This window comes from Indicator indicator, chromosome 32, assembly GCF_027791375.1.
Source record: "Indicator indicator isolate 239-I01 chromosome 32, UM_Iind_1.1, whole genome shotgun sequence".
NCBI lineage: Eukaryota > Metazoa > Chordata > Aves > Piciformes > Indicatoridae > Indicator > Indicator indicator.
In genome coordinates this window covers 7211035-7229037 of record NC_072041.1, presented here as the reverse complement: position 1 = coordinate 7229037, position 18003 = coordinate 7211035, and positions in this window count along the sequence as shown.

The following is an 18003-nucleotide window of genomic DNA, read 5'->3' as shown; positions in this document are numbered from 1 at the left end:
GGAGAAGAAGGGTGCTGGGAGAGTTGGGGCTGTTCAACATGGAGAACAGAAGGGTGTTGGGAGAGTTGGGGTTGTTCAACATGGAGAAGAGTGTTGGGAGAGTTGGGGTTGTTCAGCTTGGGGAAGAGAAGGGTGCTGGGAGAATTGGGTTTGTTCAACATGGGGAAGAGAAGGGTGCTGGGTGAGTTGGGGTTGTTCAACATGGAGAAGAGAAGGGTGCTGGGAGAGATGGGGTTGTTCAACTTGGGGAAGAGAAGGGTGATGGGAGGGTTGGGGTTGTTCAACTTGGGGAAGAGAAGGGTGATGGGAGGGTTGGGGTTGTTCAACATGGAGAAGAGAAGGATGCTGGGAGGGTTGAGGTTGTTCAACATGGAGAAGAGTAGGCTCCAGGGAGACCTCAGAGCATCCTTCCAGTACCTGAAGGGGGCTGCAGGAGAGCTGGGGAGGGACTTGTGACAAGGGCTGGGAGTGACAGGATGAGGGACAATGGCTTTGAGCTGGCAGAGGGGAGATTGAGACTGGAGATGAGGAATATCTGCACACTGGGTTCAGAGGAGACTATGAAGGTGATTAGAGGGATGGAGAATTTCCCCTGTGGGGACAGGATGGATAAGAGAAGGCTCCAGGAAGATCTTAGAGCAGCCTTCCAGTACCTGAAGGGGCTCCAGGAGAGCTGGGGAGGGACTTTGGACAAGGGCTGGGAGTGATGGGATAAGAGGGAATGGATTGAAGCTGGAAGAGACAGATATTATTAGACTGGAGATGAGGAAGAAATTCTTTCCAGTGTGGATGGGGAGACACTGGAACAGGTTGCCCAGGGAGGTTGTGGATGTCCCCTCCCTGGAAGTGTCCAAGGCCAGGCTGGATGAGTCCTTGAGCAAGCTGGGCTGGGGGGAGGTGTCCCTGCCCATGGCTGGGGGTTGGAACTGGCTGATCTTGAAGGTCCCTCCCAACCCAAGGAAGGAGGAGATTCTATGAATCTCTGGTGAGTGGTTTGGCTGAAAAGCAAAATCCTCTGCTGCATCCATAGGGGGGAAATGATGTAAATAAACAAACAGATGGGGTTGGGCTGCCTGGAGAAGTGCAGGCTGCAAGGGGATCTTCTCAGGGGGCTCTTAAAGAACCACCTCACCATCAAATCACAGAGCCACAGAGCCATTTTGGATGAAAAAGATCTCTTGGGGTGCATGAAGAAGATTGTGGCCAGAAGATCAGGGGAGGCTCTACTCTGCCCTAGTGAGCTAACAGCTTGAGTCCTGGGTCCAGTGCTGGTCTCCCCAGTTCGAGAGAGACAGGGAGCTGCTGGGGAGATTCCAATGGAGGCTCCAAAGCTGCTGAGGGGCTTGGAGCATCTCTGTGATGAGCAAAGGCTGAGAGCCCTGGGGCTGAGAGCCTGGAGAAGAGCAGCCCCAGAGGGGAGCTGAGCAATGCTCAGCAAGAGCTAAAGGAGCTGTGGGGGACAAGAGGCTGGGGCCAGACTCTGCTCAGTGGTGCCCAGGGACAGGCCAAGGGGCAGAGGGCACAAACTGGAACCCAGGAGGTTCCACCTGAAGATGAGGAGAAAGTTGTTTGGTGTGAGGGTGCTGAGCCCTGGAGCAGGCTACCCAGAGAGGTTGTGGAGTGTCCTTGTGTGGAGAGCTTCCAACCCTTCCTGGCCATTGTGTTCCTGGGCAAGCTGCAATGGTGGAGCCTCCTGGACTGGATGATCTCCAGAGGTCCCTTCCAACCCTCACTGTGCTGGGGTTCTGTGAAACAAAACATTTGATTTCACTGTGACTTTTCACAAGGAAAGAACTTGGCCAGTTCCAAACACAACCATTCCTTCATCCCCCCACCCTCAGCAGCCTGTTGCAGGGGCAGAGGACAGCAGCCCATGCAGGAGCATGGTGAGATGGGGCTGCCATGTTAAACTCCAAGCTGTGCAGGCACCTGGCTTGTGTTAATGGCCAAGGCACAGCAGCAAGAAGCAGAGGAACACATGGCTTGGGGCTTCAGCAGTTGGCAATGAAGCATTTTGCCTCAAAACCAAGCACTGCATTCAAAGCTGGTCCCATCTGAAGATGTTTTGGTGCTCTGCAAAACAAATTGGCCTTCATCCAAGTCAGGCTGGACAAATATCCACACAAAGCAACTCAGCTAATCAGCCACTGGGCTAATTTTATAGAATCATGGAGTGGTTTCTTCTTCTGGTTGCCTCTCTTCAGAGGGAAGAGCCCACAGGAGCTAAGTGGCTTCCCAAACCCAGGTGAAACCACTGGTAGGTAAGAAAAGGAGGCTGAAGGCAGACCTTCTGGCTCTCTACAACTCCCTGAAAGGAGGTTAGACACAAGCAGGTATTGGTCTCTTCTTCCAGGGAAGAAGTGATGGACAAGAGGAAATGGCCTCAAGTTGCCCCAGGGGAGGTTTAGGTTGGACGTGAGGAACAATCTCTTCTCCTTGAGGGTTGTCAAGAGCTGGAACAAGATGCCCAGGGCAGGGGTGGAGCCCTCATCCCTGGAGGGGTTTCAAAGCCACAGAGATGTGGTACTGAGGAAAGTGGCTTAGTGGTGCCCTGGCAGTGCTGTGTTAAGGGTTGGACTTGATGACCTTAAAGGTCTCCTACAACCAAAGTGATTCTTTAATTCTATGCCACACCAACTGCACAAGGAGCTGCTGCTCAGGCACTTGTCTTTCATGAGCAAAAGAGGCAGCCTAGAGCCTCCCACCAGCATGAGAACAGTGGAGAACAGAGGCTTTAGAATAGAATCATAGAATTGTTTTGGTTGGAAGAGACCTCCAAGATCATCCAGGCCAAGCATCAACCCAACCCCACCACGGCCATCAAACCATGGCCCCAGGTACCATGGCCACAGGTTTCTTGAACCCCTCCAGGGATGGGGACTCCACCACCTCCCTGGGCAGCCTGTTCCAATCCCTGACCACTCTTGCAGTGCATGAATTATTCCTAATGTCTAACCTAAACCTCCCCTGGTGCAACCTGAGGTCATCCCCTCTCCTTCTATCACCTGACACTAGGGAGAAGAGACCAACCCCCACCTCACTCCAACCTCCTTTCAGGGAGCTGTAGAGAGCAATGAGGTCTCCCCTCAGCCTCTATGTCCCCAAGTGCCATGGCCACAGGTTTCTTGAACACCTCCAAGGATGGGGACTCCACCACCTCCCTGGACAGCCTGTGCCAGTGCCTGACCACTCCTGCAGCAAAGAAATTGTTCCTCATCTCCAACCTGAACCTCCCCTGGTGCAATTTGTGACCATCTGCACTGCAAACTCCCCTCACAGCAGCATTCCTCCCCTCACATGCACACCTCTGGTCACAGGCAGCTTCAGAGTTAATGTCTTCTCAGGCAGTCACTGAGATCCTTGCTCAGCACCATCCTGCTCCCCTGGGTGCTATGTCTGAGCCCTGAATTTAAGGAGAAACCTTGACTGGAAGTCATGTGTGGTTGCCCAGGCAAAGAAGGACTCTGAAGTTGTTCTCTGAAGCTACCTTCAGCTTAGGTGGGATGTAGAAACCTTGACCACAGCTCTTCCTTCCTTCAGGGTGAGGGAAAACCTTTGGGCTAAGAAAAATCAACACCCTACTCCCCCCACCTCACTCCTCCAGGGCCAGAAAAAGAAGTGCTGGGCAGCAGAGCCTGTCCTGGAGCAGGTGAAACAAATGTGACTACACCATGCCTGCTCCAGCCAGGGGGATGTGTCCCAGTGCCTGAATAATTCCCATCTGGAGGAAATGAGGGACACAGGAGCCACAGGGGCTGGCCCCCCTCACAGATGGGTTTGCAGTGGGGCAATGGGCTGGGCAGTGCCTGGCCCAGGGCTGGGGCAGATCTGGGCACGTTAGGGCTGAATGGGCTGAAGCTTTGGTGGGCTCCCAGTGCCTTAATGGGGAGCTCTGGAAAATATTTAGAGGTCTCCAAAAAGGGGAAGAGGTTAGAAAGCACTTCCAAAGTCACCATACTGCCAGAAACCTCCTTTTTGGGGGGGTGATAAATGTGAAACAGAGAGGTTCACCTTTGTGGAGGAGGCAGAGCTGGCTTCAGCCAGCAGAGCAGGGTGGGCAACTGTGTCCTAGGGGAATTATATTTGTCATCTGTGAATTTTACCCACACCAAAACCTTCCCCATTCCCACCTTAGCTCTGCACCCCCTAGCAACACTCAATTTTCACCCTGGAGTGGTTTGGTGATGATCACAGGGGCAGAGGATCAGAGGATGTTAGGGTTTGGAAGGGACCCCTGAAGATGATTGAGTCTAATTCCTCTTTTTTTTCCTTTTTTTTTTTTTTTTTTTTTTGAGGTAGGGAGGGTGTTTTGATTTGATTTTGTTTTGTTTTTTTTTTTTATTTTATTTTGTGGTTTTGTTGTTGTTGTTTGCTGTTGGTTGGGGTGTTTTTGATAAGATTTATTCCTGTTTGCCACCACTTTATTCCCTACAAACCACAGACTGCAGAAAACAATAAAACCCCAGCTGGGAATTGCTCTGAATTTGTCTTTTTTTTTTTTTTTTTTTTTGGTTGGTTGGGTTTTTTTTCCCCAAATTTTCAACCCCCAGGCAAGATGGGGTGAGGGGGCTCAGGAGGCTCTGTGGTGACCCCACTCAACACCTTCCCACTGGCCACCATCCCAGTGGATCCAGCCATGGCCCCCAGTGCCCCTTGGCTGCTGCCATCATGGAGCAATGGGAAGAGGAGGGGGTCCAGCCATGCTGTGCTTCACTCATAGAATCATAGAATCAGTCAGGGTGGGAAGGGAGCTCAAGGCTCAGCCAGTTCCAACACCCTGCCATGGCCAGGGACACCTCACACCACAGCAGGTTGCTCACAGCCACATCCAGCCTGGCTGCAAAAACCTCCAGGGATGAGGCTTCCACCACCTCCCTGGGCAACCTCTGCCAGTGTCTCACCACCCTCATGGGGAAGAACTTCTTCATAACATCCAATCTGAATTTCTAGGGTTTTTTTTCCCATCCCCCCAAGTCCTATCATTTCCTGACACCCTCAAAAGTCCCTCCCCAGCTTTCTGGGTTGTTTTTTTTTTTTTTTTCCACTCATGGAGGGGTTTGTAGAGGAACCCTCAAAGGGGACAATAACACTGCCAGCTCCATCTCTCTTTTTAAACCCACGCTGGCCTGCGAGGCAGCAGCTTTGTGCTTCCTCCCTATCCCTCCCAGCAACGACTTTGCTCCAGCGCCGGTCACGTCCGAGCCGGGTTGCCGCCGGTCCTGCGGTTTCGAACGTTTCAACACTGCCCTCAGCTGTTCCCTGAGCTCCTCGTCCTCCAACCTTATCTGAGCAGCGCAGGATATTTCCCAGGCCTCCCCCCAAAGCCGATCGGTTGCCCTCTGAAAGACATCAAGGGCTGGAGCGAGCCCACGAGGGAGCTGCTGGGGCTGATATCGCTCCTGCTACAAGGATCAGCGGTCAATTATGGCTCTAAGCTGTCGTCGGCTTTAATCTGCCGATAAACTGGTGATAAATCGAACCCAAGGCACTCTGACACCAGCTGCTAGCCCTGCCACATGCGTTGCAGCCCCTGCAGGATGGGGCTGGGATGCTGACCCCAGTCACCGTGCTGTTTCTGTCTCGGTCCCCCGGTGTTGGGACCTGCCCCAGCGTCCCTGCTGCCCTGGTGGGCTTTGACTCAGATTCATAGATCTGTAGAATGGGTTGGGTTGGAAGGGATCACAGGATCAGAGGATCAGAGGATGTCAGGGGTTGGAAGGAATCTCCAAAGGTCATCGGGTCCAACCCCCCTGCCAGAGCAGGAGCAGAGAATCCAGCACATGTCACACAGGAACACATCCAGATGGGGCTGGAAAGTCTCCAGAGAAGGAGACTCCACAACCTCTCTGGGCAGCCTGTTCCAGGGCTCTGTGAGCCTCCCAGTGCAGAAGTTCCTCCTCATGTTGAGGTGGAACCTCCTGTGCTGGAGTTTATATCCACCACCCCTTGTCCTCTCACAGGATGCAACTGAGCAGAGCCTGTCCCTGTCCCCTCCCCCTTGACACTCAGCCCTCAGTTTGGTGTGGAAGAGACCTTAAAGGTCATCCAGTTCCAACCCCACTGCCATGGGCAGGGACATCTCCCACCAGCCCAGGTTGCCTCATCTAACCTGACCTTGAACACCTCCAAGCAGGGAGCATCCACAACCTCCCTGGGCAGCCTGTTCCAGTGTCTCACTACCCTCACTGGAAAAAATTTCTTCCTCATCTCCAGTCTCAATCTCCCCTCTTCCAGCTTCAATTCAGTCCCTCTCTTCCTATCACTCCAAGCCCTTGTCAGAAGTCCCTCCCCAGCTCTCCTGTAGCCTCCTGCAGGTACTGGAAGGCTGCTCTAAGGTTCTGCCTCTCTCTCTGTTCTGTTGTTCTGACAGCCAGCAGTCAAGCTTGGAATGGAAAAAAAATACGAGTGTGCATTTAATGAGTCTCCTCTTAGAAGAATCATTTTGCTTGGAAAAGACCTTTAAGATCATGGAGTCCAACCTTTCTCTGCCTCTACCAAGTCTGGTGCCTAACCATGGCCCTCAGCACCACCTCTCTGCAGCACTGAAACAGCTCCAAGGATGGGGATTCTCACAGGTACTGAAAGGTTGCTCTAAGGTCTCCCTGGAGCCTTCTCTTCTCCAGGCTCAACAGCCCCAATTCTCCCAGCCTGTCCCCACAGAGGAGGTGCTGCAGTTCTCTGATCATCTTCATGGCTTTTCCTGCTCTGCTTTGTATTTTATTTTTACTTGGGTTTCATCCATCTCTATCTCTACACCATGCAGAAGCATTTAGCAGAGTACCTAAGAACAAAAGTTGGATGTATTTACATCCTACAAATATTTTTTTTGTCTCAAAGGAAATATGAGGAACAACCTGTGCCAGTCTCTCACCACCCTCCTGGTATAAAACTTCTTCCTAACATCCAAGCTGAATCTCCCTGGGCAACCTGTGCCAGTGTCTCACCACCCTCATGGGGAAAAACTTCCTCCTAACATGCAATCTGAATCTCCCCATTTCTAGTTTTGCTCCATCCCCCCCCAGTCCTATCACTCCCTGACACCCTCAAAAGTCCCTCCCCAGCTTTCTTGCAGCCCCCTTCAGATCCTGGAAGGCCACAAGAAGGTCTCCTCAGAGCCTTCTCCTCTCCAGACTGCACAACCCCAACTCTCTCAGTCTGTCCTCAGAGGAGAGGAGCTCCTGCCCTCTGCTCATCCTCGTGGCCCTTCTCTGGACAGGTTCCATCTCAAATGACCACTCTCCAGATTTTACCTAACCACAACTTCCTTGGGTAACCTCTTCCCCACCCTCACTCTAAAGAATTTCTTCCTCATCTCCAGCTTTAAATCTACCTTCCTCCAAGCTTCAATCCATTCCCTGGCATTTTATCTTGACAAAGCCTTGTCCCATTCCAAGTCTCAGTCCTTGGGGGAGGTTTGCCTGGCTCCAGGGGCGGGCTCAGCTCCATCTCATGAGCCAGGTCTGGATCCATTGGTGGTTGGCTTCGTGGTTGGAGCTGCTGCCAGGCGGTGCCTATACCTGCAGCAGCCTTCAGTTCTGCAGCAGCCTTCTTCAGTTCTGCAGCAGCCTTCTTCAGCTCTGCAGCAGCCTTCAGTTCTGCAGCAGCCTTCAGCTCTGCAGCAGCCTTCTTCAGCTCTGCAGCAGCCTTCTCCAGCTCTGTAGCAGCCCTCAGCTCTGTAGCAGCCTTCACCTCTGCAGCAGCCTTCAGTTCTGCAGCAGCCTTCAGCTCTGCAGCAGCCTTCAGCTCTGCAGCAGCCTTCAGCTCTGCAGCAGCCTTCTCCAGCTCTGTAGCAGCCCTCAGCTCTGTAGCAGCCTTCACCTCTGCAGCAGCCTTCAGTTCTGCAGCAGCCTTCACCTCTGCAGCAGCCTTCAGCTCTGCAGCAGCCTTCAGCTCTGCAGCAGCCTTCTTCAGCTTTGCAGCAGCCTTCTTCAGTTCTGCAGCAGCCTTCAGCTCTGCAGCAGCCTTCAGCTCTGCAGCAGCCTTCAGCTCTGCAGCAGCCTTCTCCAGCTCTGTAGCAGCCCTCAGCTCTGTAGCAGCCTTCACCTCTGCAGCAGCCCTCAGCTCTGTAGCAGCCTTCACCTCTGCAGCAGCCTTCAGTTCTGCAGCAGCCTTCAGCTCTGCAGCAGCCTTCTTCAGCTTTGCAGCAGCCTTCTTCAGTTCTGCAGCAGCCTTCAGCTCTGCAGCAGCCTTCTTCAGCTCTGCAGCAGCCTTCTTCAGCTCTGCAGCAGCCTTCAGCTCTGCAGCAGCCTTCTTCAGCTTTGCAGCAGCCTTCTTCAGCTCTGAAGCAGCCTTCAGCTCTACAGCAGCCTTCTTCAGCTCTACAGGAGCCTTCTTCAGTTCTGCAGCAGCCTTCAGCTCTGCAGCAGCCTTCTTCAGCTCTACAGGAGCCTTCTTCAGTTCTGCAGCAGCCTTCAATTCTGCAGCAGCCTTCTTCAGCTCTGCAGCAGCCTTCTTCAGTTCTGCAGCAGCCTTCAGCTCTGCAGCAGCCTTCTTCAGCTCTACAGGAGCCTTCTTCAGTTCTGCAGCAGCCTTCAATTCTGCAGCAGCCTTCATCTTTGCAGCAGCCTTCATCTTTGCAGCAGCCTTCATCTTTGCAGCAGCCTTCATCTTTGCAGCAGCCTTCAGCTCTGCAGCAGCCTTCTTCAGCTCTGCAGCAGCCTTCTTCAGCTCTGCAGCAGCCTTCAGCTCTGCAGCAGCCTTCTTCAGCTTTGCAGCAGCCTTCTTCAGCTCTGCAGCAGCCTTCACTTCTGCAGCAGCCCAGCAGCAATTTCCTTTCAGCAGAGGTGGAGAGAAGTTTATTATCACAGGCTGTGGCCCTGCATAAAATCAGGGTATTCTGAGCAGGGAGAGGGGTATGAAAGGGAATTAAATGACTGCAAAAGGATTTCCTTCTGAAGCCCATTTCTTTCTTTTTTAAGGATTAATAATAATTAATATCCTGTCCTGGGCAGGCCACGTTCTCACCTGGTGCAAACCAGTGTGGAATTTTAACTGGGTTTGCTGATTTACAGTAACCAAGGAGCTCATCCTGCATTCCTGTGACATTCCTGGCAGTCCTCCCCTAATGCCCTGCATCCTTGGGCTGCTGTTTCCAGCATTTCTGCTACAAGCTGACTTCTTTTTCTCTTTTTTTTAATTTTCTTTGATTTTCTTTAATTTTAAAATTTTCCTTCTTTTCTTAATTTTCCTTTTCCCCTTTTTCTTTTTTCCCCTTTTTATCTTTTTTCTTTTCTTCCCCCTTTTTTCTTTTCCTCCTTTTTTCTTTATTTTTTTCCCTTCTTTTCTTTTCTCCCCCTTTTTTCTTTTTTTTTCCATTTTTTAATTTTTCTTTTCTTTCCCCCTCTTTTTCTTTTCCTTTCCCCCATTTTTCTTTTCTTTTTCCCCATTTCTTTTTTCTTTTTTTTCCTATCTTTTTTCCTCCCCCCCCCTTTTTTCCTCTTTTTTCTTTCTTCTTTTCTTTTTTCCCCCCTTATTTTTTCTTTTTTCTTTTCTTTCCCCCTTTTTTCCTTTCTTTTTTCCCCTTTTTTCTCCTTTATTTTTTCCCCTTTTTTCTTTCTTCTTTTCTTTTTCCCCCCTTATTTTTCTTTTATCTTTTTTTTTTCCCTTTTTTGCATCCAGTTCTGGAGCCCCTATTATAGGAAAGATATGGATGTGCTGGAAGTGTCCAGAGAAGGGCCACGAGGATGAGCAGAGGGCTGCAGCACATCTCCCATGAGGACAGGCTGAGAGAGTTGGGGTTGTTCAGTCTGGAGAAGACTCTGAGGAGACCTTCTTGTGGTCTTCCAGTATCTGAAGGGAGCTACAAGAAAGCTGGGGAGGGACTTTTTAGGGTGTCAGCATGTTGAGGGAGGTTCTCCTTCCCATCTACTCTGCCCCAGCCACATCTGGTCCAGTTCTGGGTTCTCCAGTGCAAGAGAGAGGGAGGGAACTGCTGGAGAGAGTCCAGTGGAGGTCATGAAGATATTGGGGTGGGGGGAACTGGAGCATCTCTGTGAGGAGGAAAAGCTGAGAGCCCTGCAGCTGTTGAGCCTGGAGGAGAGCAGCCTGAGAAGGGATCACCTCAGGTGTAGCTGCATCCATCTCCTGCTTCTCAGGAGAAGCCAGACTTAGGGAGGATTGTTCTCCATGGAGGGCTGCTAAGGGTGCCCAGAAGAGTGGCTACAATTCCCTCTCTCTGAGTTTCCTCTTGGAAAACAGCAAAGGAGCTCAAATACGAAGGGGGGGGGAAGATCTTCTGCCTCTCTACAACTTAATAGGAGGGAGGTGGTTGTGAGGTGGAGTCGTTGTCTCCTCCCAAGTAACAAGTGGGAATGGCCTCAAGCTGCACCAGGTGAGCTTAGGACACTGGGGAGGGGAGGGCTGTCAGGCACTGGAAGAGGCTGCTCAGGGAGGTGGTTGGAGTCACCATCTCTGGAGGTGTTTAAAAGCTGTGCAGATGTGGTCCTTGGGGATATGGCTTAGTGGTGGACTTGGTAGAGTGGTTGGGCTCAGTAGAGTGGTTGGGCTCGACCATCTTGAAGGTCTTTTCCAATCTAAATGATTCTGTGACTTTATGCGGGGAGCACAGCACCAGACAGAAGATGTGGAGATCTCATCGATCTCCAGAGGTCCCTTGCAGCCCCCACCATTCCCTGATTCTATGATCTGCCCTGTTGCTGTGCTAGAGGACACCACGATTAACTTCTCAGGCTCTACTTCCCCTCCAGCAGCCTCTGAGCATCCCCAAGGATCCTGGCAGACACCAGGCTGCAGTTCACTGTAGGACAGGACATAGGATGGTATAAAATACTCCTCAAACCCAAGGGCTGGAAGGAAAACAACCTCTTACTTCCCTTCCACCATGGTCCAAAGCTCCAAACCACCTGAGTGACTTAAACCTCTTGCATCCCTGTGAGTCTCTCTCTGCCCCAACCTCTTCATTCCTTTGGGGCTGAGGTTTGTTTGCAGGAATTTTGCTGCACAAACCTCTCCCTTCCTCATCTTGTCTCCTGCTTTTCTGGTCTCCTCTCTCTCTTCTCATCCCTTGATCCCCAGAAATGCAACCTGGAGGTGACTCACTGAGAAAGCAAGAAAGGAGCAGGGATGCTGGATGCATCCTGCATGTCCCTCACCCTGTTCCACCCAGAATTGTGTTTTGTGTGTACTCAGGGTAATGATTATTAAGAGAAGATGTAGGAGGGGGGAAGAAAATAAAGGGGAATCAAACAAAAACACAAAACCCACAAACAACAACCAACCAAAAAAAACACAAAAAAGGGGTGAAAATGGCAAAAAATAGAGAAAAATTAAAAGGAAAATAAAAAAGGAAAAATAAGTAAAGGGATAAAACAGGGAAAAAGAAAAGGAAAAATAAAAAGAAAGGAAGGCAACAAAAGGAAGATAGAGGAAAAAATAAAGGAAAAATAAAGAAAAAGTTAAGGAAAAATAAATAAAGAAAACTCAAAGGAAAAATGAAGGAAAAAAGAGTGAAAAATAAAGGGAAAGAATGGAAAAAAGCAAAGAAAAAGGGAAGAGACAATGATAAAATAAGGGGAGAATATAGAAAAAAATAAAGGGAAAGATAAAGGGAAAAATAAAGGGAATAATAGAGGGAAAAATAAAGGGAAAGATAAAGGGGGAAAATAAAGGGAATAATAGAGGGAAAAATAAAGGCAAAGATAAAGAGGGAAATAAAGGGGGAAATAAAAAGAATAATAAAGGAAATAATAAAGGGAAAAAAAAAGGGAAATATAAAGGGGAAAATAAAGGGAATAATAAAGGGGGAAAATAAAAGGGGAAATAAAGGTGGAAATAAAAAAAAATAAAAGAAATAATAAAGGAAAAAAAAAGGAAAGAAAAAGGGAAAAAAAAAGGAATAAAAAGAGGAAATAAAGGCAGAATAAAGGAGAAAAAAAAAGAATAAAAAGGAAAAAAAAGGAAAAAAAAGGAAAGAAAAAAAAAAGGAAAGGAAAAAAAAGGAAAGAAAAAAAGGAAAAGAAAAATAAAAAGAAAGGAAAAAAAAGAAAGAAAAAAAAGGAAAGGAAATAAAGGAAAAGAAAAAAAAAGAAAAGGAAAAAAAGAAAAGAAAAAAAAGGAAAGGAAAAAAAGGGAAAGAAAAAAAAAGGAAAAGGAAAAAAAGGGAAAGAAAAAAAAGGGAAAAGAAAAAAGGAAAAGAAAAAAAAGGAAAAGAAAAAAGAAGGAAAAAAAGGAAAAGAAAATAAAAAGGAAAAGAAAAAAAGGGAAAGGAAAAAAAAAAAAAAAGGAAAGAAAAAAAAAAGGAAAAGAAAAAAAGAAAGGAAAAAAAAGAAAAAAGAAAAGAAAAGTGAATAAAGGGGGGGGAATGAAAAAATAAATTAAGGAAAAACAAAGGAAAAAAAACTGAAAAATAAGGGGGGGAAAGGAGGAAAATAATGGAAAAAAATATAGGGGAAAACAGACAAAGAAATAAAAGAATGAGAAGAATAAGAAGAAGAAATACCAAAGGGGAATGGGAGGGAGGCTGAGAATGGGAGAGAAGAGGTTGGGGGTGGAGGGGAGGAGGGGGGAGGGAAGGGAAAGAAAAAAAAAAATAAGAAGCAAGAGAGAAGAAGCCCAGAAGAAACTGTTCACATTTCCCGAGACATCTCCAAAGCTTTTATGAATATAAGTGGATTTGTAACAAGCATTGCAGCTGCATATGAGCCATTCAGACATGGAGACAATTTTACTAGATAATAGACTATCATGCAGGATACAATTTAAATTAAAAAATGCAATTTTCACCTTGAAATGAACAAATGATTACAATTTCTATACAAATTAAGGCATTCAGGCTCTCTTTCAGTAGTGGCATCAGTCCATGAAATATGACATAATTACCATGAAATACATTTTCAAATATTTTGATTTTTTTTATATATATTTATTTTGTTCTGTGTGTGTGTGGTTCCCTCTGTTTAAAAAAAAAAAAAAAAAAAAAAAAAACCCGGAGTCGTAGCTTTCTGCAAAAGGAAAACGGAGGAGGAGGAGGAGAAGTGGGGAGGGGAAAGCAGCATTATTCCACCTTCTGGGGGGGAAAAAACAATTAAAAAAAACACATTGAAAAAAATATTTAAAAATTACCAAAAATCACATGAGAAGGGAAGAGGAGAGGAGAGGAGAGGAGAGGGAGAGGGAGAGGGAGAGGGAGAAGGAGAAGGAGAGGAGAGGAGGAGGAGAGGAGGAGGAGAGGAGAGGAGAAGGAGAGGAGGAGAGGAGAGGAGAGGAGAAGGAGAAGGAGAAGGAGAAGGAGAAGGAGAAGGAGAAGGAGAAGGAGAAGGAGAAGGAAAGGAGAAGGAAGAGGAGAGGAGAAGGAAGAGGAGAGGAGAAGGAAGAGGAGAGGAGAAGGAAGAGGAGAGGAGAAGGAGAAGGAGAGGAGAGGAGAGGAGAAGGAAGAGGAGAGGAGAAGGAGAAGGAAGAGGAGAGGAGAAGGAAGAGGAGAGGAGAAGGAGAAGGAAGAGGAGAGGAGAGGAGAAGAAAGAGGAGAGGAGAAGGACGAGGAGAGGAGAAGGAAGAGGACAGGAGAGGAGAAGGAAGAGGAGAGGAGAGGAGAAGGAAGAGGAAAGGAGAGGAGAAGGAGAGGAGAAGGAAGAGGAGAGGAGAAGGAAGAGGAAAGGAGAGGAGAAGGAGAGGAGAAGGAAGAGGAGAGGAGAAGGAAGAGGAGAGGAGAGGAGAAGGAAGAGGAGAGGAGAGGAGAAGGAAGAGGAGAGGAGAGGGAAAAGAAAAAAGAAAGGAAAAGAAAAGAAAAGAAAAGAAAAGAAAAGAAAAGAAAAGAAAAGAAAAGAAAAGAAAAGAAAAGAAAAGAAAACAAAAGAAAAGAAAACAAAACAAAAGAAAAGAAACCAAAAGAAAAGAAAAGAAAAGAAAAGAGAACTACCCAAAGATTAAGCTGCTTCTCCTTCCTTTTTCCCCCTCCTCCCCCTCCTCTCCCTCCTCTCGACTTGCCTGATAAAATTGAAAGAAAAAGAAAAAAAAAAAAAACAAAAAAGAGCAAACAAAAATCAGACAGAAAGAAAAGGGACGCAAGCGAAAGGCTCTAAAGCCTCCAGATTTATCTAAATTACTACGCTTATCTGCAAAAATCACATCTGCTGGTTATCTACCAGCTCTGCAGATCTCCTGCTCCCTCCTCCCCTTGCTCCTTTAAAATGCTGAAGGGGTTTTTTTGTTGCCTTTTTCTTTTTTTTTGGGGGGTGGGGGGAGTCGGGTTTTATTCACTTTTTTTTGTTGCCTTTTTATTTTATTATTGTATTATTATTATTATTATTATTATTATTATTGTTGTTGTTGTTGTTGTTGTTGTTGTTGTTGTTGTTATTGTTATTATTCCTCTCTTTTCTAATTGTTTTGCTTTCCCCCCTTTTATACAAGGGGGGGGAGGAGGAAGCAGAGAAAGTGTGACCCATGTGTTTGCTCAGAAGAGAAGAAATAAGGAGGGGGAGTTTATAGGAGCAAGTGGACTTCAGTGGGGAGAGGTGGGAGAAGGAGAGTGGCCTGGTTGCCAGGAAGGAGAAGTGACAAAGGTTCTGTGGGTTCCCTTCAGGCAGCTTTTTGTAGCACCACAGAATGGGTTGGGTTGGAAGGGACCTTCAAAGTCAGCCAGATCAGCATTGCCCAGCTTCCCCTCTGGGGCTGCTCTTCTCCAGTCTCTCAGCCCCAGGGCTCTCAGCCTTTGCTCATCACAGAGATGCTCCAAGTCCCTCAGCAGCTTTGGAGCCTCCATTGGAATCTCCCCAGCAGCTCCCTGTCTCTCTCGAACTGGGGAGACCAGCACTGGACCCAGGACTCAAGCTGTTAGCTCACTAGGGCAGAGTAGAGCCTCCCCTGATCTTCTGGCCACAATCTTCTTCATGCACCCCAAGAGATCTTTTTCATCCAAAATGACTCTGTGGCTCTGTGATTTGATGGTGAGGTGGTTCTGTAAGAGCCCCCTGAGAAGATCCCCTTGCAGCCTGCACTTCTCCAGGCAGCCCAACCCCATCTGTTTGTTTATTTACATCATTTCCCCCCTATGGGTGCAACAGAGGATTTTGCTTTTCAGCCAAACCACTCACCAGAGATTCATAGAATCTCCTCCTTCCTTGGGTTGGGAGGGACCTTCAAGATCAGCCAGTTCCAACCCCCAGCCATGGGCAGGGACACCTCCCACCAGCCCAGCTTGCTCAAGGACTCATCCAGCCTGGCCTTGAACACCTCCAGGGAGGGGACATCCACAGCCTCCCTGGGCAGCCTGTTCCAGTGTCTCCCCATCCACACTGGAAAGAATTTCTTCCTCATCTCCAGTCTCAATCTCCCCTCTTCCAGCTTCAATCCATTCTCTCTCATCCCATCACTCCCAGCCCTTGTCCAAAGTCCCTCCCCAGCTCTCCTGGAGCCCCTTCAGGTACTGGAAGGCTGCTCTAAGATCTCCCTGGAGCCTTCTCTTATCCATCCTATCCCCACAGGGGAAATTCTCCATCCCTCTAATCACCTTCATAGCCTCCTCTGAACCCAGTGTGCAGATATTCCTCATCTCCAGTCTCAATCTCCCCTCTGCCAGCTCAAAGCCATTGTCCCTCACCCTGTCACTCCCAGCCCTTGTCACAAGTCCCTCCCCAGCTCTCCTGCAGCCCCCTTCAGGTACTGGAAGGCTGCTCTGAGGTCTCCCTGGAGCCTTCTCTTCTCCAGGCTGAACAGCCCCAACTCTCTCAGCCTGTCCCCATAGGGAAGGTTCTCCAGCCCTCTGATCATCTTTGTGGCTTCATCTGGACCTGCTCCAACAGTCCCATGTCTTTTTTGTGTTAGACATGGTGCTGCAGGTGGAGTCTCACCAGAGCAGGGTAGAGGAGCAGAGTCACCTTCCTCATCCTGCTGCTTCAATTGCTCTGGATGCAGCCCAGGACGTGGCTGCAAGGTCACACAGGAACATGTCCAGAGGGGTCTTGAAAATCTCCAGAGAAGGAGACTCCACCACCTCCCTGGGCAGCCTGGGCAGACTTTGGGTCATGTTTCTGAGCAATTATTCATGTGGTAAGGAAAAAAACCAAAACAACTCTTAGCAGGTGAGGCTGTTTGTGGTGTCCCAGATGCTCTGGGGACATCACTTGCAGTAGCTCCTTGGGGCTGGGCACTGGATCAGGTTTGCTGTCCTGCTGGGATTGAGGTTGGGGTTGAGGTGATAGCTGAACTGAGCTTGTAGGGCCTCAGCTCAGCCCCGACCACCATCCACAGCCAGACTGGGGAATCTCCACTGTGTCACAGCCACCATATCCCCTTCCCCTGTCAGCTGAGATATGATGAACAGGCAGGTTGTGATCTCTTCTTAACTGTCCAGCTAAAACCAGAGCCTTGAAGACACATCCCAAAGAGCCTTGTCCCATTCTGACCCCTGCAGAGGTCAGCCTGGAGAAGTTTGTGCCCAGAAATGAAAATACCCAGAACTAAGTTCAGGAGACATTTTGCTTCAGGCTTGGCCTTTCAGCAGCTTTGCCCAATCCTGTGGTTTATGTTTCACCAAGAATTCGTTGTCTGAACCACAGCTGCAGACAAATGCAGTCCTTGGGCTCAAGGCTCACATCTCTGCTCAGCAGAATGCTTCCCCTGGGTGTTTGCAGCTGCCTTTGAACCCCAATAAAGCCAACGTGGTCCTGGGGAGCCAACAGGCACTTTGGTGATCAGGATGTGGGGAAAGCAGGTCAACATCTGCCTCCAGATGTTGGAGGGGAGCAGCCATCCATCAGCAGCCCCCAGCCAGATTTTTTTACTCAACCTACACCTCAGCTCTGCCTTGTCACAGAGAGGTGACACTTCTGCAGAGCTCAGCTCTTGGATCAAAACCAACTTCCAAACAGCTTCAGAGAGCAGCACTGGAGCTGCTCTTGGCTCCAGCTACACTTGTGAGCAGCTGACAGCTTCACAAGAGGTCCAGCCTGGCCCTGCTGAGGTCGAACAGCTCCAGGAAACTGAGTTTCAGTTGTTTTTTCAGTGGAGCCCTCAGTTACCAGTGGTTTGTTCTGCAGCCTGGGACCCATCTCATGCTGCCTAGAGCCAGGTTCTTCCCCAACCTTCAACCTGACCATAGGATCATAGAATGTGTGATCTGCTCTAGGTGATCCTGCTCTGGCAGGGGGATGATCTTTCAAGGTCCCTTCCAGCCCCTAACACTCTGTGATTCTGTGAAGGATTTGGGTTGAAAAAGACCTTTAAGATCGTTGAGTCCAACCATGATCTCACCTTGCTAACTCTGGTGCTAAACCATGACCCTCAGCACCACATCTCTGTGGCTTTTAAACCCCTCCAGGGATGGGGATGAAGTGGCTCAACTCACCAGTGGCTCCAGCTCACTGCTGCTGTAGGTCCACTGGACATCTGGGTGTCAAATACCTTCCCAGCATCTTATTTCTAGCTAGCAGCCCACACAGACTGGAGCTGGAAATAGCTTTGCAGGAATGCTCTTGAGCTCCAGTTGTCATCTAAGCATGGAAGGAGGAAGGTCAGGAAGGCTCTCTGTGAGTGAGGTGCTGTGCAGGTCTGGCTTTGGTTGGATTTGCTGCTTGCTCAAGGAGGTTTGGATTTATTTTCTTCTCCAGCAGCATTCAACAGGCACTTTTCCTTTGACTGGAGAATCTTTTTTCCCTTGCAGCATTCAACAGGCACTTTTCCTTTGACTGGAGAATCCTTCTTCCCTTGCAGCATTCAACAGGCACTTTTCCTTTGACTGGAGAATCCTTCTTCCCTTGCAGCATTCAACAGGCACTTTTCCTTTGACTGGAGAATCCTTTTTCCCTTGCAGCATTCAACAGGCACTTTTCCTTTGACTGGAGAATCCTTCTTCCCTTGCAGCATTCAACAGGAACTTTTCCTTTGACTGGAGAATCCTTCTTCCCTTGCAGCCACCTCTTGCTGTGCTCCTGCAGCAGAGCTTTGCAGCTGTGGCCCTGAAGGGTGGTTGGAGAGAGCCAAAAGCAAGAGAGCTTTGTTATTATTATTATTCTTACTATTAAAATTAAAAGGCAATTAACTGCAATT